The following is a 22234-nucleotide window of genomic DNA, read 5'->3' as shown; positions in this document are numbered from 1 at the left end:
CTTACCTTATACACACACACTATGTAGACTACACTTCCCCTATGTACATACTGTATAGCCTACATTTTACCATATATAGAAATTTGTGGTCCGTGAGAAGGTTCTCTGGGAAGACTGCGGAGACTGAAGATTGTGTCTGAATTAAAAAGAAAACATGACATAAATATTGCAGCAGTTGTTGGACTCTTTAACACATACTGTCTATCAGGATGGACCCCGTGCCTCAATCTTGTATCAAACAACGAGTGACCCCGATGTCCATTGTAACTTGTCACACCTCACCTTTCATTTGCTAAGTGAACTGGACAATTGCAACTTCTGATACTCACTAATTTCCAAAATTCTGTCATTTTCTGTGATTTTGTTGATGTCGTCACATAAAAAATGTACATGTAGCCTCAGCCCAATGGAGATTCTTAAAGGGTTGCAAAAAAAAGTATAAAAAGTATTTCCAAATCGTGCACCGAGACCCTAATTAGCATATTCATTAAGATATCTCTGCAACAGCAATTTGGGCAATTTGGGTAATAAAAGTATCAAGCATATTTATATTTTTTATTCACATAGCCGTATCAGGGCTTGTCTTTTGCAGTACAAGATGTACTTTCTAATGGCGCCATTTATGGTTACATACAATGTGAATGGGAAGTGGAAACAAATATCAAATGGGGTGAAATTATAAAAAAATAAGCAATTATGCAACAGTTTTATATTATTTTATTTAACACCGTTTCCTATGCATTAAAACTGACCTATTATTTGTATTCTTGGTCATTACGATTACATTAGTCCCAGGTGCCTGCAGTTTAAAGCAGAAGGCCCCTGGCGGATATCGCGCCCGCTCTGCTCATGCTGTTTTTGTTGCAGAAGCGCACAGAAATCCGTACAGAAATTTGTGCTGATTTTCTGCACCTTACCCTACACCTGTGTACAGGCACCCTAAGGCTTGGAGGGGAGAATGCAAATTAACTCATACCAGACCAACCAACTATCTGAATAAAAAATTACCCTTTTTGGGAGGGTTTTTCCAATATTTATAAGACTCTGCCTTGTAGTAATAGAGCAAGATTTGTATTTAAGGGTTCAATCCAAAAAAGCTGGTTTCACAAGCTTAGGCCTCATGCACACGACCGTGCCATTTTTTGCGGTCCGCAAAACGCGGATCCTCAAAAAACGGAAGCCGCCCGCATTGCCTTCCGCAATTTGCGGAACGGAACGGGCGCCGGCAATATAAATGCCTATAACAACGGTCGTGTGCATGAGACCTAAAGCCACAATGCATATAAAGAACCTCACTTACAGGCAACTACATGAGATGAGTTTAAAGACGCCAAGAATTTTCACATTTTAGGGCTTCAGTCACACAGTCAGTGTTTGGTCAGTGATTTCCATCAGTGATTGTGAGCCAAAACCAGGAGTGGATCCTACACAGACATAAGGTAGAAGGGAAAGATCTGCACCTGTTCTGTGATTTGGACCCGCACTTGGTACTTGGTTTTGGCTCAAAATCACTGATGGAAATCACTGACCAAACACTGACTGTGCGAATAAGGCCCTAATGCAATCATCTGCAGTGTCTGCAATTCTTTATTTCTATTTTCCCTAGACACATAATAAACCGTTCATATTTAGGGAAAACGCTAACCATCTTTTCCTGTTTTATTGTATTTATTGTAGCTTACTAAAAACACACCAGTTTTATACGGAGATATCCCGCACCTGAATATAACAGTTAGATATATCTCAGTATCTTACCCCAGAAATCCCACCGTGAGCAGTGGGCGTAAAAGCAGCTCCTCCGGGTGTCTCCGAAATCCATCACTAACCATAAAATCAGTTTCATCTCCCAAGGAGCCAACTGATGATTTTTAGATTCAAGCCGACCAATAGCTGTGTGTTTACTGCAGTTGCCATGGTGATGTCAACATCAGAGTTAAAGGGGACATTACCTTCCTGATCACTTTTTCTTTTCAAATACTAATCTTGATGAATTCCTGCACTTGTGTCAAGTGTGAATGAAATCCAAATAATCTTTACATTTTATGCCATGGAGAGGTAGAAATTAAAGGGGGTTTGTCACCTATTTGTGCTGCCTTATCTGAGGGCAGTATATAAAGGTGACAGAAATCCAGATTTTTTTTAAGTAGTGGCAATCTCCAACGGGATCTTAGTGCTGGAGCGTCTGTGAGGCCCGGTTCACATCACCGTTTAGCTTTCCGTTCTTCTGTATTGTAAGCATCCGTTATGCTCAGTTGTGCACATGTTGCATCCTTTTTAGCCATTTCTGTCTGGGATCCGTTATTTTAGAGGGAAAAAAATCCTACATAAAGTTTTTTTTTGCAGTCTAAAATAACGGATCGTAGACAGAAATGGCTATAACGAAGGCAACATGTGCATAACAGATGCTTAAAATACATGTGAACTCAGCCTTAGGCCTCATTCACACGGCCGTTGTGCGGTCGTTCCGTGCATTGGGGACTGCAATTCGCGGTCCGTGCGGTGGCCATGACGAATCGAGACCTATTCAACTTCAATTCCTTTGCTGTCTGGATTCATTTTTCCTTCACATTATACACTGCTTTTTCCCATGGTTACGACCACCCTGTAAACCATCAGTGGTGGCCCTGCTTGCACACTATAGGAGAAAGCACCAGCCTATGTGAGTTTCCGCAATCCTGGTCACCAGAGAGGATTACAGGGTGGTCATAACCATGGTAACGAGCAGTGTATATGTAACGCCCCAGAGTGGCATTACCACTTTTTCACCCCGCTACTATCTCTAATGTGCTAATATCATGTCATCTTGTGTTTTTATTTCAGGTCCACTACACTGTGCATTTCTAATGTTAGCAACTGTTGTGTTTAAATGTAATTTGCCTGGTTTACCAGCAGGTGGCAGCAAATACGGCAGAGCTATAGTTAGGTAGAATGGAGCTTTCCATTCCATTCTAAACCCCCTCTCCTGAACATGCCCAAGCCAAGCCACCCAGAGCACCCTCAGCTCTGCTGGACATAGAGGCCAAAGCTTTAAGCCTCAGGAGCCAGGAGGAGTATTTCCTTGCCAAACATAGAGTCAGACTACTAAGTGTTGTGCAGCATAAAGAAGAAGCAAAGTTATACAGCCAGCCTGAAAGTACAGCAGAGCCAGAGAGCAACAAATGTAGCAGTGATGAGTTTGCCTGCGCTTAATGCTAAAGCCTGCTGGGACCAAGGCAAAGTTGGAACTGCATCTCAAGATCTGGATTCAATTTATTATTTTTTCTCTCAACTATTCCCCCTATTTGTTTGCTTCGGAGCCAACGCCTTTGGTCCAGCCGTATCCAGGTAGGAGCACCGTGACACTCACACCTCATATAAAGGGACATTTTAGGCCACCCTATACCACTCGGCCGCTCCTACACCTGGGACGCGACATAGAGGGCCCAGTGGCCCGGCCGCCCATTGCATATATTGTGATACCTCATCCACTTGCACACAAAGAGACAGTAACTCCTCTTTTGATTGAAGAGGATCTGTCGCCCTGGGAGCGTGCGATGACGTCATCTCGCTGAGCGCCGGTCCTTCGGCAGGTCCTTTTCATTCAATAGAAGAGCAACAGGATGAGGTGACTATATATTTTTTTTTTCTTCTTTTTTTTTTTTTTTCTTCTTTTTTTTTTTTTTTCTGAAATAAAACATTACAGCAGGGAGCCACTATGGGGCATTATTACTGCAGGGGTCACTATGGCGAACATTATGGGCCACCATGGGGAACATTAGTACTGCTAATGGCCACAATGGGAGACATTATTACTAGTGTTGAGCGGCATGTCCCATATTCGAATTCGCGAAATTTCGCGAATATTCGAAAGAATATTCGTAAAATATTCGCGAATATTCGAATTCGTTATTATTTCGCATATGCGATAATTCGAATTTTCGCATCGCATAATACATATTATGAGATGCAAAATTCGCATGTGCGCTAATGAAATCGCCTTACGAAGATTTGCAACTCAATTCAATCACTAATGTAAGAATGCAAAGCCCTTTGCCTCTGTTCTGGGACAAGTGCTGATATTCGCCTGTGCGCTAATAAAATCGCCTTACAAAGATTCGCGCCTCAATCACTTTCTAGGCAATGTGAGTAAGATCTGAGCTTTTGGACTTTTGTGAATCAATCGAGATACAGTGGGGGGTGATGACTGTAGTTGACAGAGTACAGATCAATGTAATCTGTAAGGTGGAAACTAAAATAAAAAATACGAATATTCGTAAATCGAATTTTACGAAGTTCGAAGTATTCGCGAATATGGTGCTATACTATATGATTGCACAGGCCTTTGCCTCTCTGTTCTGGGGACAAGTGTAGATATTCGCATGTGCGCTAATAAAATCGCCTTACGAAGATTCGCAACTCAATTCAATCACTAATGTATGAATCATACAGAGTACAGATCAATGTAATCTGTAAGGTGGAAACTAAAATAAAAAATACGAATATTCGTAAATCGAATTTTACGAAGTTCTACGTATTCGCGACTATGGTGCTATGCTATATGAATGCACAGGCCTTTGCCTCTCTGTTCTGGGGACAAGTGTAGATATTCGCATTTGCGTTAATAAAATCGCCTCACGAAGATTCGCAGCTCAATTCAATCACTAATGTAAGAATGTAAAGCCCTGTGCCTCTGTTCTGGGACAAGTGTAGATATTCGCATGTGCGCTAATAAAATCGCCTTACGAAGATTCGCAACTCAATTCACTAATGTATGAATGCAAAGCCCTTTGCCTCTGTTCTGGGACGTGCCGATATTCGCATGTGCGCTAATAAAATCGCCTTACGAAGATTCGCGCCTCAATCACTTTCTAGGCAATGTGAGTAAGATCTGAGCTGTTGGACCTTTGGGAAACAATCAATTATATGTGTACTGTAATTTTGTGGGGGAAAAAAAAACAAAAAAAAACGAATATTCGTTTTTACGAATATATAGCACTATATTCGAAATATTCGCGAAATCGCGAAGTTGCGATATTCGCGAAAAAAATTCGCTTTTCGAATATTCGCGCTCAACACTAATTATTACTGCCGGGGGGCACTATGGGGGATATTCTTACTGCTGGGGGCCACTATGGGGGACATTATTACTGCTGGGGGGTATTCTGTACACTGAGGGCACTGCAGGGGTTGGGATCTTTTTTTTTTTTTTAAAAGCCATCTTTAACAGCCGTGAATTACAGATGCAAAACGTGCATTAAAAACGGACAGACAGACAAAAAATGGATGCACAAATGGTTGGAAAATGGCCACGAAAAACTGAAAGTGTGCCTTAAGCCTCATTTACACATCCGTGCTTAAATCTGTGAAAAGGAGGTCAGTGATGCCTCCATGGAGATATCTGTGAAGGATCCATGTGTGGTCCGTGTGTGCATATTTTGCTGTCCGTGTGTCATCCGTGTTTCACTGACACTGCACAGCTGAAAAATAATTTTCAAAGCATCTCTTCCTAATGATCAGTGAAACACTGATGGATCCGTGTTGCATTCGTGGTTTTCACGGATACATAGACTATAATGGGCGCGATGGATCCGTGAACACGGACAAAGTAGAGCATTTATCCGTGCTGAAAACACAGACCCACGGACCGTGCTAAAACTCTGATGTGTGAAAACACACATTAAAATGAATGAGGACGTGAGCTGCCCGTGGAGAACATGCACAGCGCACGTGCGTGGAACACTGAGGTGTGAATGAGGCTTTATAGAGCTTAGAGCGTTTAGGACTGTACGGTAACAGAACTCAGACATGTCGGTTCAGCATGTTAGGGATCAGCTCCCTGAAAAGATTGTACTGAAAGGCTCAATAGCCTTGTGTCATTTCCACTCATTAGTAGCTACAGTAGATGCCTTTCTCCAGGGTGGAAATGGGGCCGTTTTTCCCTTTGTAAGTAAAATGTATTTCACCCCTCCACTAGGTGGCAGCAATGTACTGGTTACCTGTTCATATGACTGCTGATATTGCCAGATATTCAGACAGACAACACAACACAGGTGTGAATACAGCCTTACCATAACTTGTTAACCCCTTCTCACCCTGTGATATTTTAATACATCATGGGAACTATGTAGTTCCAGCCAATTGACATAATAGCAGAAGTTGTTTCTGTGTGGTCGCTGTGGGAGGCCAGTTTTGCCTGAAAACCAGGCTCCAGGCCTGGATGTTTAATGCCTTGGATGCTGCAAACAATAGCAACCGTAGCATCTAAGGAGTTTAAGAGACGAAAGGGGCTTCCTATGTCAGCACGTTGCAACAAACCTGTGTGGTGCCACTGGGTTGCTATAGGAGTAGGAGGCCTAACAAAGGCCTCCAGGTCAGCCATGTGCAGAAGTGTAATAGCACCTATGGCAGAGTCCAATAGTATACTTTTTTCTTTGCATTTCCCAGCCTGACCACGGTCATCTTAAAGGGGTTGTCTCACTTCAGCAAATAGCATTTATAATGTAGAGGAAGTTAGTACAAACCACTTACTAATTTATTGTCATTATCCATATTGCTTCGTTTGGCTGGACTCATGTTTCCACATTTCACATTATACACTGCTCTTTTCCATGGTTATGACCACCCTGAAATCCATCAGTGGTGGCCGTGCTTGCACACTATAGGAAAAAGAGCTGACCTACATATTTGGTGGTTGGTACCGTAAGACCTAACATAGGCTAGTGCTTTTTCCTATAGTGTGCGAGCACGACCACCGCCACTGATGGATTGTAGGGTGGTCGTAACCATGGAAACTAGCAGTGTATAATGTAATGGAAAAAAGAATCTAGCCAGCAAAGGAGGTAATATGGTGAATCACACTACATTAGTAAGTGCCTTGCATTTACTTTCTCTACATAAGAAATGCCACTTGCTGAAGTGAGACAACCCCTTTAAGCCTAATTCACATGTCAGCATACCTCTCAACTTTTTGGACTTGATCTGGCTGGTTAGGCGATAGGGCTGATCTGGCTAGGCGGGCGTCCCCTTCCTCCCTCTACAGATGGTGAAGCTCCAGGTCTCCAGACACATCAAGCATTGCTCTGCAAATGGCCGTTTGTCCTTCTGTTATGGAACCTTCATCTGTGGGTTCTTTATGTCATAGACTTATGCATCTATGACATCAGCAGCACAGTTGCCATAGTTACTACAGTGGCTTATTATTGATACCTACCTCATGCACTTTAACTGTGAAGTCAGTCACAGTGGTCCCAAGTATTAACCCTTTCTTGGCTGACTGGAGACTCTACAATATACTTGTCACTAGAAAGGCCCCTAATCACTATGGCATGTAAAAGCTGCCCTAACAATGGTAAGTTAGAGAGTGTAATGACAGATTTGAGGTGTAATATGCACACCCATGCCCTCAAGTCCATTTGCTACATCTGAATTTACACAGATTCCAGTGGACTTTTCTTTTGGTGCCAATAAGTAGCGATCTACCAAACTATCACATTAACAAGATTTTAGTATAACCAGTTTCTTATACATTGTCTTTGAAATGACCAATAGCTCATCTAAAAAAAATCTGCATGGAAGCTTCCACAAAGAGTACACATTCAAAACGAATAGGAATCAGGATTGGTACAGAGAAGAATTAAGGGGGTCATTTATCAAACTGGTGTAAAGTAGAACTGGCTTAGTTGCCCATAGCAACCAATCAGATTCCTCATTTCATTTTCCAAAGGAGCTGTCCAAAATGAAAGATAGAATCTGATTGGTTGAATTTATGCTACAGATTTTCACTGTATATTTCACCGTTTGAAATGTGTAGGGTTAGATCTTTGGTAAATCCGCACCGAAATCCACTGTGGAATGTCAGCAAAATCTGCAGTAAAATTTCCAAGAAAGGGACCCTGTCACACACAGCCAGGAAAGGGGGAAGTGGCCGACCTTGGGCTTCTCTCTCCTTTCACTTTAGTGGGGCTTAAAGGGGTTATCCCATCATAGACAATGGGGGCCTATCGCTAGGATATGCCCCCATTGTCTGATAGGTGAGGGTCCCACCGCTGGGACCCGCACCTACAAGCAGAACGGAGCGGAGAAACTTGAGGACGGCGCGCTGCGCATGCGCAGCCGCCCTCCATTCATTTCTATGGAGCCGCCGAAAATAGCCGAGCACTGGTTAGGCTATTTCCGTTGGCCCCTTAGAAATGAATGGGAGCGGTGGCCGCGCATGCGCGGTACACTCTCATTCACTTCAATGGGAGAGGCGAGGAGGTGCGCCTGGTGGTGGACGGACCCCGGGAAACCCGGGATCCTCCAGCCACAACTCTCACCGGCTCCGTTCTCCTTGTAGGTTCGGGTCCCAGCGGTGGGACCCGCACCTATCAGACAATGGGGGCATATCCTAGCGATATGCCCCCATTGTCTAAGATGGGATAACCCCTTTAAGAAAATAGCCAAGTAGGCGAGCTCCGCTCTTTTCGTATGAGACATTTTTGATATGGATATGCCGTTAATGGGCAGATATTTTACCCCGCAGGTTTTGTCTATCAATCTGAAACAGTTGGTTTCCCAACACATATTTACTATGCTTTTCTGTGCTTCTATAGGAACTTAACTTTATGGATTAAACACACAGCAGTCATAGCATCACCAAAATTTATGATGCAGCGACCAAGCAGGTTCAATCACCAACCACACAGAGACGGTTACAACAGTCTTCCTATCTGCGTGGCATGCCGGTGGACGCCAGGCTGATAGTTAAGGCAAGAAGCTTTCAGGATACAAGCCCCAGACCAGCGTCCCAGATGGAGAAACCAAGAGTCAACAGAATCAGCTGAATCTGGGACGCTGTGTGGTGATAGGAACATCTATTTTTTGATCCAATTCAATTATGCTAATACCAGATGTTGGGTCAACTGGGCCATTGTGGTATTGTTTAATAAGATAAGCACCAATCTTCACACAAGCAAATCACTTAATCCCATGGAAATGTATGGAGGTCTAGATAAAGTCTCTACTAACAGCATGAGGTGGACAGGCTGTAGGTCTACATAGGAATGAGTAAATATACATATTAGGGCTCATGTACGCGGTCGTGTTTTATCGTCTGTAAATGGCGGATAAGCTAAAAGCCGGATCCCAGTCGAGTGCATAACACCATTTATTTTTTAACTTCTGTAGAAATTTCCAATCCTTGTCCACAAAACAGACAAGACATGTTCTACCAGTCTACAGTTATTGGAGTGACTGTAAACACATTTGTTTGATCTTCTGAGGTGGAAGCAGGTAGACACTGACCCTGTTTTATCCTTAAAGGGGTTATCACATGACTAATGTAAAAAATTCTAATCAGACATCATATAGTACATGACAGCATCTTTCTAACAAAGCTAGAACCAGCCCTGTACCTCACATGGAACCAGAGATCTCCCCATTCAATGCTCTGCTAGATTGATATCAAGCTGGCAGCTCAAAGGGAGTGTCTTCTCTGCTGCAGCTAAGGGGGCGTGTCAATGCTCTCCCTATCCCAGTTCAGGAGCCAGTTGAAGGATGAAACTGAGCATGTGCGGCCATCTCAGTGAGCAGGTCATAGAAATAAGAAAAAAAGCAAACAGCAGGTGACGCTACACAGACACATTTTATTGAATAACTCTGTGGCTTTGCTAACTTTTTAATTACATATAAATACAAAAGTATTCAGACCCAGGTTCTGGTTTGAAAACTGTAGAATATTTTCTGTGGGACAACCCCTTTAAATGCTGTGGGGAGAATTTTTTTTTCTCTCTGTAATGGAGATCGCAAATTCGAATACTACATCTGGTATGTCACTGTCCATGTTGTGGGACTATTTGTGAGCATTTGGTCGCGTTCGTGAACCGTCCCGGCCGATGTTCGTCCATCGCTACACCCGGGACCCCTGTTTGAGAAGGCAGTAGTGCCACAGCTTTCTCTCAGCTTTCCCTAGGCCATGTGACATCACATTCATTGGTCACATGGTCTAGGCGCAGCTCTATACAATGTACAGTGCTCTGATTGGTAAACTGTGAGAAGGTCTGTTGCATTCTCAAACAGCTGATCAGCGAGGGTCCCGGATGTCAGAGCACCACTGATCAGATATTGATGACCTATTCAGAGGATAGGACATCAGTATAAAACTCCCAGAAAACCACTTTAATGTGTGAAGGCTAACTCAAGGAGGAAGATGTTGAGCCAGACTGAAATTATCAGATATACAACTACATTAGGCATATTAATCCTAACATCTCCTTTTACAGATGGTTTGCACAAGGTATTAAATCATTTGTTGATATACAGTATGTACTAATTTAGTTATATACCTTTAAAAGGGCATTGCGGTAGGAAAAAGTTATCAGATCAGGTTGGTGGGGGTACTACCGGTGGCAGTGGCGTAGGGATCGCCATAGCAGCCATAGCAGCGGCTATGGGGCCCTACGCCACTGGGGGCCCGCCGCCGACTGAGGTTTAAAAAAATAAATACAATTTATTGTGTGGCGTGGGCCGGGCGTGGCGCTGTGATAGGGGGCAGTCGGAGCCGGAGGCAGAGAGGCAGTCTGGGCGGCGGTTCATCTAACTAGTCCTAGCCAGAAGTGGAGGAGGCGGAGTCGCGGACTCGGAGCGGGAAGTACAATGAAGGCAAAGCTGCGAGGCGAGCTGCTGGAGTCGGTCAGTTCAAGTAGCTGAGGACTGAGGTGAGGGCTCAGGGCTGGCTCTGGTCTGGCTGGGGAGTGGGACTGACTGAGTCTGTCACTGTAGTCTGTATCGGTGTGTGTCCGACCGAAGCAGCAGCGTCAGTCAGTGGAGTACTGGAGACTAGTGTAGTGGACAAGTGGAGACTGGAGTAAAAGTTATTTCATCTGTGTGTGTGTGAGGTATAGCCGGATCAAAGCATCTTCCCTAATCCCTATTCACACATATACTTGCTGAAGCCTGGCAGGCGCAGCTGCATTATTTAATAGTGTGGTGTGGTAATGGTTAATGGCATTTTGGCGAAGACACAGCCACCTAATCCTATCTGAGGGGTCCAGACCCCTCAGATAGGATTAGGTGGCTGTGTCTTCGCCAAAATGCCATTAACCATTACCACACCACACTATTAAATAATGCAGCTGCGCCTGCCAGGCTTCAGCAAGTATATGTGTGAATAGGGAAGATGCTGAGATCCGGCTATACCTTACAGTGAGGTACAGCCGGATCTCAGCATCTTCCCTAATCCCTATTACACAGCCACCTAATCCTATCTGAGGGGTCTGTAACACAAGAAGGTGAAAGTACATATCGTGGGGTGTGTATGTGTATTAGACAGAAAGTAGGGATATGTATCTTGTGTAGTTTGGGTATTAGGGAGAGTAAGGGGTATATATCTAGTGCTGATACAGAGCCGCTCTTCACCTACACGTGTATCAGCACTAGATATATACACCTTACTCTCCCTAATACCCAAACTACACAAGATACATATCCCTACCTTCTGTCTAATACACATACACACCCCACGATATGTACTTTCACCTTCTTGTGTTACAGACCCCTGTACAACTTAACAATCTTCTTTAATACACAGATATTTATTCATACATTTCCTACACTGGCACAAATGCGTTGCCAGTGACCAACACGTAACCGTCGCAAGTGCATGAGGAGCTGCGGATGTGGCGGCGAGGTCCGAGGGGTATGTGAGGGTGGGAGATCCGGGGGGGGGGGGGGCCTTAAATTTTTTTTGCTATGGGGCCCAGTCATTTCTAGCTACGCCCCTGACCGGTGGGACCCCCACCAATCACAAGAACAGGGCCCTGTACCCCCGGCAAGCCCCCTGCTGCTCCCCTGAGATGACCTGCGTGGCCGGTTGTACAAGCGCACGGCCGCTCTATTCATTTCTGTGGGTGTTCCGGAGATAGCCAAGCACTGTACTCGCCTATCTCCGGAACTTCCATAGAGCAGGATAACTTTCACCTACTGGAATACCCCTTTGAGAAGTTTTAGCCAAAGGCCTCTGATTTGTTAGCATATCTTCAGATTAAGGGCTTGTTCACACAAACGTGCCGTGTTTTGCGGTCCTCAAATTGCGGATCCGCAAAACACGGATGGTCCTTTATAGAAATGCGTATTCTTGTCAGCAAAACATAGGACATGATATATAATTTTTGCAGGTCTACGGAACGGAGCAACGGATGCGGACAGCACACGGAGTGTCTTGGCGCTAACATCGACCTGTAAGGCTGAGTTCATACTTGAGCTATTTGGTCAGTTTTGGCCCCGTAACTGCCCTAATAAGTGAAGTGTGCAGTGATTCTAAGAGTGACGCCTGTCATCTGCATGTCATACGAACTCACAGTATTATTTCACTAGCACAGCAGACTCCATATGTGTGTAACTGCAAGGCACAGTGTTCTACACCACTATAAAGGCTCTCCGCAGCCAGGAAATAGCTGTTTTTTAACATAATTCGCTGGGAATTTATTCGGATCGGGCGAATTGAAAAAATTGGAAAAATTCACTCATCTCTAGTTGCCAGGGGAGAAAGGTCAGCCTTTCAAATGGGAGACTATTTTGTTGCTTTCCAGTCTTCTGGACTCACAAAGGAGTGTCTTCGACTCCTATACACTGGGCATTCCATGACTGGTTTCATGATCCTCCCATCAATTGGTCCAGCAATTTCATTTATTCCTCTTATTAAAAATGTGATATAGCAATATATATGTTAAATTAAAAATATCAATGTTTAATACCCTGAAGCACAAAAACACTTTTATATTGATTCATCCAAACAAAACTAAATAAAAAAAATAAAAAAAAAGGAGGACAAAATTTTCTGTGGGCAAAAACACTTGTCTCACTTCAGCAAATGGCATTTATCATGTAGGGAAATTTAATACAAGGCAATTACTAATGTATTGTTATTGTCCATATTGCCTCCTTTGCTGGCTTGATTCATTTTTCAGTCACAATATACACTGCTCATTTCCATGGTTACGACCACCCTGTAATCCAGCAGCGGTGGTCGTGCTTACACAATATAGGAAAAGGCACTGGCCTATGTGCACTCCCACAGTCCTGGCCAGCAGGTGGTGAGGTGACAGGTTCTCTTTAAGTTCCGTTGAAATTAAGGGGCACATTTATTAGGACCGACGTTTTAGACGCCGGTCATAATAAAAGCCTGTAGCTAGCGGGGTATCCGCCGAAGTTATGAAGAGGCGCATGCCTCTGCATAACTTCCCCGCATCCACTTTCTACGCCTAAAACAGCAACTAAGCATTGACCCGCCATCTGCGCCTGAAATAAGCCTAATTTAGGAGTATTTCAGTATAGTAAATGACCCCCTAAATCTGTGCAGCAGCTCTAGCCATTCTGACAGCTCCCTGACCGGATGTAGCTGCTTGCAGAATTGTTATATGTAATGTACATTCCAGGGGCATAGCAAGTAACCGTGGGGCTTCATAGCAAAATTGACTTGGGCCCCACTCTATCATGACCACCTTCTGCAGCAATTCCAGTACATGAATTTGATGATTATTATGGTCTCCCTGATGGACAAGGATAATGTAAAATTTGAAGTCACTTTATTGTACATATTGTAGATAATTTACACAGTTATGTCACAAAATAGCAATAATGCACACAGTGATGTCACTAGTAGGAGAATATAGGTCATTGCATAGGAATGACACACATAGAAAGGTCATCATGTATCCCTTCTCTATGTTGAGAAGGGGTAATACAGGGTGGCCCAGGAATTTTTGGGCACGTCGGTATATGTCGGTTGATACTACTTGTAATGTTGCGGATAGTGTTTGTGATATTTTCCTTGAGTTCATCCAGGGATGTGGATTGTTAGGGACATTTTCTGTGTTGAATTTCCCAACAGATAAAAATAGCATGAGGACAAGTCTGAGGAACGTGGTGGCCATAACCCCTTGCTCACAGTTTGCTACTACATCAACAGTTCATGAATCCGTGCCAGTGAGGTGTGGCATGTCGTCATCTCGTTGGAAAGAGCTTTGTTTCTGCAGCATCACTGCTGTAGAGCTGCGAGCAGTATCGGCCAACATAATACGATGTGCCCAAAGATGCATAGGCCAGAACAGGGACCACTGTCAGCATCTTTTGTGACTTGTGGGTAATAAAAGAAAATAACAATCCACTTGCTCATTCATCTTGTCATACTATCGCTGGAGGCGGGCTACTTTTTCGTGGGCCACCCTGTATATAAGATAGGGGTAAACGTGGAGCCCAACAGTCATTATTTGCTGCACCTTATGTCTGAATGAAAATGCATTTCTGGTATTTTACAGTAGAAACCCATACTCTTGAAAAAGTCTCCCAAGGTGTCCAGACCTAATTTATTTATTTGTGCTAGGATCGGCTGAATGAGAACTACCTAACTGTACCTACCTGAAGCAGTAGAGTTATGCCGGAACTGCCGTATTAAGGGTAGCCTGAAGGGGCCAAAAACCACACGGATGCAGGGAAGGTTTGAATCTGTGTATTCTAGGTGATATTTACAACAGCAGATGATTGAATGCAAGTGACATTTCCTGTTGAGGGTCAGGAACATAACGAGCGTAGCATGCAGATTTCCATCTGCCCAATTTCTGGATGACATGTGCCGGTACATTATTTTTGGAGGCTGCGGAGGCGGCACCTATGCGGAATGAATGCCCTGTGATTGCTAATGGGTTGACACCCGAAGAGGAGACTAGTAGGCGAACGTACTTGAGGAAAGTCTGAATGTTCAAGGGAAACCCATCCAATTGGAACAGGGGGGACTCCGCGGGCACATTCCCGGTGTACTGCAACCACTCACGTAGGACCGTTACTGGGCACCATATGTTGTTGGTGACAAAGTACCTCACCTGCACGGATTCCCCAGGTCGGCCCGTCTTGCTGGAGTCCAAGCTGAGGGTGAGCTGCGTGCCGTCCCAACGCAATTGGTTCCTCCGCAAGAACTTGCTTGATGATTTTGCACAAGTGAACTCGCCTGGCCTGAGGAACCCATAGAACGCCAGATACAATGCCGCCCTGATGAGTGAGCTGATGTACTGCCCGAACGGGTCATTGGCCAGTGCGTCGGAAACGGTCCTAACCATGTTGCCGGTGAATGGACGCCTAGTGGGTCTTCTTTTGATGGACTGTTTCTGGATGCCCCTCAACAAGTATTTAATTGGATGGGCCATAAATAGTGATGTTGATCCGGAAACTGCACATACCAATGATGCTTGATGGTGCTATAGGATAGATTTAGCTGTGAGTGGCAAAAAGCTGTAAACGCAAGCAGGTATGTGATAGGACCTTCACCAGCCGGAGGGTATGTGAATTTGAATCTGTTGAACAATCGCCAGGCCGTCCTGTACGCCTTTCGTGTGTTGCTGGACAGAGAATCAGACATGAGACTTTTGGCCATCTTGAGAAATGGCGCTACTCCATCAATAGCTGGCCATGAGGCGGGGCTGGTGTTTGAGAGAGATCTGCCTCTGGAAAGACCTGAAAGAAGAGGGGAAAGTTAAACCGAGATAGAGCATCGGCTGCGATGTTACGTTGCCCACTTATGTGTGTGTAAATGAAATTGAAATTGTTTTGCAGGGCCAGCCACACGAGCTTCCGCACAAACGCCATGATGTCCCTGGAGGCTGACCTCCCCTTCATTAGGATGTCAGCGAGAGCCTCATTGTCGGTCAGAAACAGGACTGTCTGGTTTCTCCACTGAGCCCCCCATGTTACTGCCGCTGCTACTATGGGATAAATTGAGTGAGGAACTCCTTAAAAACCCTGTTATGCTGGTGATGTCTACCGGCCATGGTTGAGCGCAGTGGCGTCGCTACAGGGGGGCAAGGGGGGGCAATTGCCCCCCCCAGGTCATTCCTTGCCCCCCCGGGTGCCACACTGCTGAATTGCACGCTAACTGACTAATATAATAGTATAATAATCGGTCGGTCGCTACTCGCTGCTGCTGCGCCGGCACTACTGACCTCAGTGACTCGGCGTCTACTCGAGTCACAGGGGGCGGCGTTCGGACCCAGCGGATTCGGAGGCAGAGCGTGCAGGGCGGGCGCAGGCTGGCTGAGTGTGGCAGCCGCAGAGACGAGTTGACGACTTGACGTCACGTCACGGTCGTCAACAAGTAGCTGCGCTGCTGCGTGCCTTCCCAGTTCCCGCCCGCGCGAACAAACTTTGGAAACTGCTGCGCTCGCGCCTGAGTGTCAAGTCGAGTGGTGCTGCCTCCATTCCATAGTGTGTCTTAGTCTGTGTGAGTACTAGTGACTGTGTGATGAATCGTGATTCGTGATAGAAAGATCATAGATAGAATAGAGTCTAATGTCTATTCAATAGTAGTAGACTAAAGTACTTCAAGTTCTAACTGAGTGCCTGCTGCCTGGCATGTTCCCTCTGCTCCTGGACGGTCTGGACTGGACCTGTGCTGAGTCACTCTGCTAGGCTAGCTAGTGCCTACTAGTGACTTCTTCTTCTTAGACTGTTGTGACTTGAGCCAGCAACGGCTGTCTGAGCCTCAGGCCCTCAGCCTGGCCCTGACCTCACCTGGCTGTCTGAGCCTCAGGCCCTCAGCCTGGCCCTGACCTCACCTGGCTGTCTGAGCCTCAGGCCCTCAGCCTGGCCCTGACCTCACCTGGCTGTCTGAGCCTCAGGCCCTCAGCCTGGCCCTGACCTCACCTGGCTGTCTGAGCCTCAGGCCCTCAGCCTGGCCCTGACCTCACCTGGCTGTCTGAGCCTCAGGCCCTCAGCCTGGCCCTGACCTCACCTGGCTGTCTGAGCCTCAGGCCCTCAGCCTGGCCCTGACCTCACCTGGATGTCTGAGCCTCAGGCCCTCAGCCTGGCCCTGACCTCACCTGGCTGTCTGAGCCTCAGGCCCTCAGCCTGGCCCTGACCTCACCTGGCTGTCTGAGCCTCAGGCCCTCAGCCTGGCCCTGACCTCACCTGGCTGTCTTCTACAGGTGCCCGGCCCCACTGTCTATTGCTAGACGGCCTAGCCCCAGCTTGGACTGTCAGGAGAGGAGGAGGACAGCAGGACTGGAGACAGGAGTGGACTCGACTGTGGCTGCTGTGGCATTGCAACCTCTCAACTCCGTCTGGCCTGGCCCTATAGAAAAGAAAAAGTAAGAATAAAAACAAAGTTTAAAAAAAAATATATGTACCCTTACCCCCACTACCTCGACTTATGGCCTGCCCTGAGCCCTCCCTCCTGCTTGGTTTGCGCCCAGCCCCTCCTCAACCTGCCCCTGATATGGTTAGCCCCATAACTTAGGGTATTATGGTACATTATACAGGGGTAATATAACTAAGGACCCCTGTATAATGTCCCCACTCCCCCTGATAGCACTGTACCCTTGTATAATGTACCCTGATGATACCCCGTAGTTATAATATTACCCATAATGTCCCCTGACTGAGTGATACCCCTCAGTTATATAACTGAGGGTAATCAGGGTACATTATACAGGGGGTAATATAACCAAGGGGTGTCAGGGTACATTATACAGGGTGTAACATAACTTTTATATTACAACCGTTCCACCATATAATGCCTGATAGGCCTCCTGAGTTATATTACCCTTGTATAATTATGTACCCGGATACCCTTAGTTATATGATCTCGGCGGGGTCATATAACTAAGGGGTATCACGGGTACATTATTATACATGGGTAATATAACTCAGGAGGCCTATCAGGCATTATACGGTGGTAATATAGCTTACATTACCCCTGTATAATGTCCCATGATAGCCCTCCTCAGTTATATTACCAATACCCTTTTATAATGTACCCTGATACCCCTCAGTTATATTGCCCCTTTGTAATGTACCCTGATATCCCTTAGTTATATAATATAACTAAGGGGTATCAGGGTGCATTATACAGCGGTAACATAACTGAGGAGTTCTATCCTATCAGGGACGTAATACAGGGGTAATGTAAGCTATATTACCCCTTTATAATGTCTGATAGCCCTCCTCAGTTATATTTCACCCAATGTACCCTGATACCCCTTAATTATGTAGTGTCCCACTAGGTAGGGGTGGGCACTACACAAGGGTCAATTGGTGTGCGCGTTACTCCTACTCACAAGGAACATAAATGTCATATTTAATTCTGTATGTTCTGATGTGGTTTTTACATGCAATGTACTCCTGTATGATGCAGTAGCAGGCCTAGTTGGGTGTAGTTAGACATCCCAGACACTAGAGGGAGATAGGGAGCCCCTAGTATAAATGTCCAGGCCCAGACAGGGAGAGTCAGTGCAGTGGTGTGTGTGCAGAGTCAGGAGTCTGAGAAGACAGAGGCCAGAAAGCCTGCTCCTGACATGCAGTTGGATAGCCCTGGCTGCTAGTGATGTCCAGGAGGCTAGTGAGAAGCTCCAGCCTGCCTGAGAACAAGAGAGCCTTAGTTAGCTCTGAAGACACCCCAGTTGCAGGACCCAACCTCCTGGGAGAAACCCACAGTCATCCACTTTACAAGAGAGGGCGATCCAGGGTAAGCTAAGTGACCCTGATGGGCAGATGAAAATAGAAAGTGCAGCAAGAATCTAATACCTGAGGAAGATAGTAACCAAGGATTTAAGCCACCCTTTAGGCATCCGGGCCTTGGGAGATAAAGCCAGAGCAGGAGTTCTAGAAAGGACAGTGTACATTGATTCTGAGGAAAGGTACAACCTGCTGCTGAGTGCTTGTGAATTTACCCTCTGCGTATCTTGCATAAATATTACCTGCCATTGTGTGAATAAGCCTATCTGTGGAACTGTGATACAAAGACTGTACTCCTACCTGCTGTACAAAGTTGGATTGGTCAGTAAAGTTACGTTTGGTTCACTATATACTTGTGTACCTCCATCATTCTAACCACCAACCGGCGTGCCACCGTCCAAAGGCACTGGCGTCACGAATACAACAGGGACCTTGCCCCAGGCACTCAAAATACCTGTAACATCCAGGGCACCTCATCCACCATCAGGCCTGGTCCCTATATACAGAGCGTGCCCCAGAGGAACCGTGTCTACCTCTCCTTCACTGCCACGCGCCTGCCCAGGGTTCACCAATACAGTGAGTACCCTCGATTGCCCATAACCGTGACCTCACTTCGTCTATACCCTGCAGGTCTAGCGTGTTGCATAAATTGGCGTCACGAACAGGATCCGAATATTCCTGCGCCATTGCGGATTTAAAAACTGTGTGCTGTAAATCGTCTTAGAGTGACATGCCCCAATTGTTTTATTGAAATTTGCTGGGCCAAAGTGAACTGTAATAATTGCGGTGTGAAAATAGCATTGTGTGGACTGTTTTCTACTTATTTAAGCCACCGCTTGCTGTCAATGAATAGACAGCTATTTTGCTCAAAGATGGCCGCTTAGCTTGATTGAAATTGTTTGCTGCGTCATCTTCATCCTGAATTGGCGGTAAAAATTGGCGCCTTCTGCTAAAAGTGCGGGAAGGCTGTATGCTGGCGCCACCGCCCTGTCTGGACATTTGCATGTCTGCTGTAATGGACTCCGCCTCCCCCATACTGGAGTACCTGGGGGGCGGCCTCCCAGTGCAATGGGAGGATCTGTCTGAACTTGTTGGCGCCACCCTGTCGCTCTCCAGAGAAGGATCGAGCATGTTGAGGAGTGAGGACTGTTCTGCTGAGATGTCCGCGCCTGATTTGTTAACCATGAATGTGACTGGTGTAGAGCAAGAGGACGCTCCACCGGCCTACTCTCCGGGACCGGAGAGACCCGCCTGCCCGCCACCGAGGACGCAACCGGAGACCTACTACGGCTCCTGGAGAGACTTCTTCCAGCCCTCGTTCAAGTGGTCAGCTCTAATGGCAGAGATTCGGGAGGCCGCCATAAAGAAGACAACTAAAACCAAAATATACTATGAAGAACTGGCAAAGACCGTTCACGAGTGCCACACCGACACACAACCCCGCCTGGAAAGGAGAATGGGGTTGGTTGTGGCCTTTGACAAGGACCGAGGCTTCGGTTTCATAAAAGACTATCTGACTGGAAGAGACCTGTATGTCAATCGGAGGTCCGTCAAGCGGAGCTACCTCCCAGAACATTTACATAACCTCCGCGAGGGAGAGGAGGTTGAATTCACCCCTGCTGAGGACCACCCTGGCTGCGAGCGCGAACCTGTGTGCTCTCCAGAACCGGCCCATCCTGCCTTTCAAGAAAGGGGCTCCTTCATTGGCCCGAATGTATTTTGGCAGCCGACAGTGGTGGAGAAGAGGGTTAGCCCATGGCCCTCGCCTGAGTTGCCTCGCAGGGAGAAAACTGTCCGTGAGTTTCAGGATGCCGAGAGATTCCGAGCTACCCTGGAAAATATCCGCAGAGGGAGGAGAGCGGACGCCTCACCTGAGCCTGCAGCGGCTGCGCAGGACGAACCACCCACCTTCCAAGTGCCGACGGCGACAGCGGAGACCAGCGATCCCGACTCCGAAAGCCTGGACGACCAGATCGTGCGGCTGGAGATGAAACTGCGGGAGCTACGCCAGATTGCCTCCGCCAGGATCCGGACTCCACCTGACCTAAAAGAAAGTGGACGTAAGGACTCGGACGTCTCCGGGTCTAAGGTGAGAGTACCTGTCCCTGCCAGTCGTCCCTCCTTAGTACCGGCACCTGCGGTGGGATCCTCTTACACTGTGCACCGGCACACAGAGCCAGTCGTCCAAAAACCCACCGAACCGCTTGCAGCAGCGGTACCCAGGCCAGTGCAGCAGCCCACGATTGTTATGCCTGCTCCGGTGAGGTCAGCGACTTTGATAACCCCTAGGCCTATGGGGCCTATACCTAATAGGGGTCCGTTTATGTTGCAGTTGCCCCCCAATACAGTGTTGTGGGCACATCCGTCTATTGAATCTCCATACAGGCCCAATATACAAATGGAGCCAGGGAGCGCCACTGAAATGCAAAGTGAATATGACGTGCCCCTGTGAATTGGCCTGCTAGGCCCTTGATGTTTGCTTTATTTACCAAGGGATCCTAAAGAAGACTTAACCCTTTCAGGACAGGAGTCCTTCGTTGTTTTGGCCCTCTGTTGCTGCTGCCAGTTACCCATGGCTCAGTGGAGGCGGCAAGCCACTGAAATACCACGTGCAGCAAGGCCACCTTGTTTTACAGGACCTCCTGCCTGCTTTTCTCAGAGTGAAAACCCAGTTGTGCCTGTTTTCATAAGTTGCACTTTTAACCCTTTAACCCCCTTTTTAGGTTGATTAAGGGTATTACAGCACTTATTTCTATATGTATGCCATTTAAATAATGTGGACTATTTTATGTGCTGCTATTTTATGCAACTTGAATTTAAAAGAATTGGGCCCAGGGATAGACTCAAATGCATATGAGCCTCTGAGATTTTGCTAATATTTTAAAGAAATGTGCCCAGAGATGGACTCCACCTCGTGCAAGCCTCTGTGATTCTATCTTCCTCTCTCTTTGCATCCGCGATATCCTTACTTGGCTGTGGATTGAACAAATTTTATAAGAAAAGAACCTGGGTACGGACTCATTTTAAATGCTTTGAGCCTCCAAGAATTGTTTATTTAAATGTTTTTACATTTTTCCATGGACTACAACTGTGTTATTATGGACAATTTGCACTTATGGACTATCCTGGTATTTACTGTTACGCTGTGCCAGGTCAGCGCCCCTGTCCCCATTGTGTTATCCTGAGAGAAGAGAACGACGCCCCTTTTCACCATTACTTGCTCCTAATCCAGTGGAACTGCCTGATGTATACATATAATGTATTCTTGCAAATGTAGATGTGTTTTCCTGCTTTGCTTTATCTTCTCTATTACAGGTGCAGTATCCAGCTGTGCAGGGACCCTCCATGTTGCGCCGAGGACGGGCAACGTTATAGCGTGGGGGTATGTAGTGTCCCACTAGGTAGGGGTGGGCAGTACACAAGGGTCAATTGGTGTGCGCGTTACTCCTACTCACAAGGAACAGAAATGTCATATTTAATTCTGCATTTAATGTATGTTCTGATGTGGTTTTTACATGCAATGTACCCCTGTATGATGCAGTAGCAAGCCTAGTTGGGTGTAGTTAGACATCCCAGACACTAGAGGGAGATAGGGAGCCCCTAGTATAAATGTCCAGGCCCAGACAGGGAGAGTCAGTGCAGTGGTGTGTGTGCAGAGTCAGGTCTTGGAGGAGACAGAGGCCAGAAAGCCTGCTCCTGACATGCAGTTGGATAGCCCTGGCTGCTAGTGATGTCCAGGAGGCTAGTGAGAAGCTCCAGCCTGCCTGAGAACAAGAGA

Source organism: Bufo gargarizans, chromosome 1 (assembly GCF_014858855.1).
Source record: "Bufo gargarizans isolate SCDJY-AF-19 chromosome 1, ASM1485885v1, whole genome shotgun sequence".
Lineage (NCBI taxonomy): Eukaryota > Metazoa > Chordata > Amphibia > Anura > Bufonidae > Bufo > Bufo gargarizans.
This window is presented reverse-complemented; position numbering follows the sequence as displayed.